We start from the raw sequence: 4113 nt of genomic DNA, 5'->3' as shown, positions 1-4113 counted from the left end.
AGACTGGAAAATAATCAACGAAGCCATCACTGTACATATTTTGAAGTGATTGTTTAAAAAAAAAAGGTTAAATTACTTTTCATAAGTTCATAATTGCTATTTTGTTCACGAAGAAAACCCTGCACTGATAATGGTCAATTGTTTTCCCTATGTGCGTACTCACTGATTATCACACATTAGATTATTACCACAATACGATATTTTCTCACATTCTTTCTCAGAACTCCAGTATAATACGGAAAGCATATCACTTCACAAAATTCTTTAAAACACACGACAAAACGTATACGAATGAATTGTTTGTGCAATGGTTTAATGACACATAAAATTATCATAACAATGAATTTAGCCACGTGATTATTTGATTCAGCAATATGTACACTGTACACTTTACATAATGATGGGAACAAAACAACAACAACAACGTCCTTTATACAAACCTGATGCAGGCTGAGCCATCTGGAACTAGTTTTACTAATTCCAGTCGGTATCTCGCCGCAAACTGAATATAAATATACCTTTTCTATGATATGGCAGTTTATCAAGATCAAAAGTTGGCAGGATTATAAAAATGATTTGGATAAATTACGGGCCTATCCAAGAAAGCCGAGATATTTACAGCATAGTAATCATAAAAAAGCGCAAAATAATCAACGTAAACTCTCACTCTTCGCTTGCAGTCAAGCGCTATCAAACTCGCTGCAATAGCGCCATCAACGTGCACCTTCAGAATAGTGTCACATTAATCTGCACCATTCAAAGAGCGCGAATCTGCAATATTTTCCTTTTCTTCTTCATACATTTCTTTTCCTTTCTTCCCAGCTTTTTCTTCTTTTGTTCGCAAATTGAAGACATCTTTGATGACGTGAAAATAGAAATACGAATAGTATTGCATTTCACCGTGATAATGAGATTAATGACATACGTAGCAAAGGAGATTTTCGTTTTGGTAACTATAATCATTATTACCACAATAACCATCATATCCACAGCCATATCTCATTTTGTCCTTCTCCCAATAGTAATTATATCATTAGTACAACTATCCTCAATTACCCTATGGGTATTTTCGGTTACAATCATAAAAGTACCAATGGCATTTGTAAGTTGTCCGTCAGTTTCATAGCTGTAAGGCTATACGTTATTTCCGGCAGTCCACTTATTTCATTTCCAGAAATCAGTATATATATATATATTTTTTTTTTTAAATCTATTCTCACTATATATTTTCATACGTTCCATGAAAATAAGCATGTAAGGTAATCGTTGAGGATTTCATTTAATTATTTCTTCACCTTTGCTCCATAACATCAATCATAAATACACTCAGTATAGACTCTAGAGATGAGTATTTCTATAATGCAGAAATCCTGCAGTTCATACATAATTTGTGCAATAGTCATGGTGTTATTACTATAATATATCGCATGATATTGAATTTGGTGGTTTTTTTTTTTGGGTTACTCTCTATAAAAAAAAATCGAGTGAAATATCCACTCTTGAAGGAGTGAATGCAATAAAGAGTGAATTTAGCGTGAAATTGGAGTGAATTTTGAGTGCTCTCATTTTGGAGTGACCTCAGGGATCACTCGAAGATTTGGGAGTGATCCCTGAGGTCACTCTAAAACGAGTAAAAAGGAACATTTTCACTCAAAATTCACTCCAATTTCACTCAAAATTCACTCTTTTTTTATTCACTTCTTCAAGAGTGAATATATTCACTCGATTTTTTAGAGAGTACCACACAAGTTATCCAAGGCATTACACGCCAACTCCCCCCCCCTCCCCCGCCCATGACAAGAATGATTCAGAATGAGGTTTGAGCCGAGCATGGGTATGATTTTTTTTAGGAAGACTGGCTGAAAAATGCGGTTAAGCCATAATCAATACCATGTATACGCAAATTGCTTCCGTGGCGATTGTATAGAGTAAGAAAGCTTTTCAGTATAATAGGCCATGTCAGAGTCATAGAAGGGGATAACACATGCAAACCGTTTCCATTAAGACTAGCTAACACTGCTAAGGCCCATTGAATAACAAAAATAATAATGATGATAATAATAGAAGTAGTAGTAATATAAATAAAAACAATAAGATTAGCAACAACAACAACAACAACAACAATAATAATAGTAATGATAATAATAATAATGATAATAATAACAATAATAATAATGATAATAATAATAACAATAACAATAATGATAATAATATTAACAATAATAAAATGGAAGTCAATATTTACGAGGTTAGTACACCACCCAATTGTAGCAGCATCGATGAGTTGTAGATTACCGAGCGACCTTTTAATATTGTCCCCGACATTTCCATAAGGAAATATTTCGGCCCCTCAAATAGCCTTTCTTCCGACTCATGGTTTACTCTTTTGCTACGCAGCCTTTATATAACTTCAATTCAAACAATTCTCCTTTACCCAATGATTGGAAAAAAACACTACACAAAATATCAAAATCACGTATACACATGCATAACACTATACACAATATCTTTGGCATGATCAAAATTATACAATACAGGGACCTCCATGGCATACTAAGTAAATGTATTCCCAATACATGTGTAATAAAGCCTGATGGCAAATAAATAAACTCGCATGCTGATCAGATTCCTTGAATGAATCAAATGTGTTCAGCATTCTCTGCGATTTTGCATCACAAAATGCAAATTCTACAAAAATAATGAAATGTAAAATATATCATCAATTCGAAGAAATGGTCATAATGCATAGCAATTATGGCATGGTACACCTTCTCCATCCGAACCCATTATTTGGTGCTTTCTTAACCAAAAGTTCTATACAAAAGTGCGAGAGCTTTTAGTCAAAACTGAAAACAACAGATTCAGTACATACATTTCTACTCCCTCCTCCCCCCCCCCCCCCCCCGATTCCAAGCAAGCTCGATTACAGTTGTTTCTGTTTTAACTTTTTGGAATTTGATGCAACAATGATCTATGGCATTTAAACAAAAAAGATGAAGACAGTGTTACTTTGAGTTGCAGGATTTGGCGCTAATTTGGCACTAATTTTTGCCGCCTCATCTTCAACTTCCTTATTAACAAAACTACTCTGAATTTTTAGGTATTGTTAATTTTCAAGCGCGACGATCATACCGACTGACAAGTGTCTACATGCATGTTACCAGAGCAGATATCTTTGTATACAACAATGTCCTCTCCGAGACATCAAGTCAAATATATCAACCAAGGCATGAACAGACAAGACAACTTGTCTTCAGATAAAAGTGTAGTCATATACCATATATATTATGGTAATACATGTATATATGTTTATTTCATAGTACTCTACGATTTAGATTTTTAACATTTTTCACTTTATACAGGAGAATGAAAGACATTGTGGATTGAGTGAATGCAAAAATATTACGAACCCATCAGTGTTCAAAGAAAATTGGGACAATCTGTTCACAAATATATAGGAGTCTTTAAAGTTCGGTACCGTCGCCGCCGGATTATAGGCTAAAATAATTCGTGATGTTACAGTCGGACAATGATATCAAAAATATATGAAGAAAATTTTACCAATGTTCGTCTCTTGTAAAAGGTACACATTTCTTACATTTTTTACTGACAAACCTAGAGGATTCAGTAATTCCCCATCCCTTCGGAAAGAGGTTAATCAAGTGCTCTCTCACTATGCTAGAAAATGGAAAAAAAAATGTTAAATTAGCTTTTCTTGATATCGTCCAAATGTGGCATAAGGAACTGCTGCAGTCTTATATCCAGTGACGGCGCGGTCTTGAAACTTTGAAAATTTATAACCTCTGAACAGATTGTCCAATTTTCCTCAAACTTCACTGAAGTAATCTGCTATCAAATATTTACGCATTCACTCAATCTGCATAAATATTTTGGTTTCATTCTCGTTTAAGCCTTTTTTCAGGCACATCACCTACAGTTTTATAATCACTTCAGTGGAGCCGAAAACACCAACTAAAATTATATGGTGTCACATATCATTCTTCAATATCAAAATAATTTGATAGATCTATGTATAGAATTTACAAAAGGCTTTCGCTTTATTTGCAAAACAAAAAAGAGAAAGAAATATATGGAAATGAATTTTTAAAAAGA

This window comes from Diadema antillarum, unplaced genomic scaffold (genome assembly GCF_040938485.1).
Source record: "Diadema antillarum isolate AM-2024a unplaced genomic scaffold, OU_Dant_1.0 scf00000141, whole genome shotgun sequence".
Lineage (NCBI taxonomy): Eukaryota > Metazoa > Echinodermata > Echinoidea > Diadematoida > Diadematidae > Diadema > Diadema antillarum.
Note: the sequence above shows the minus strand (reverse complement) of the source record.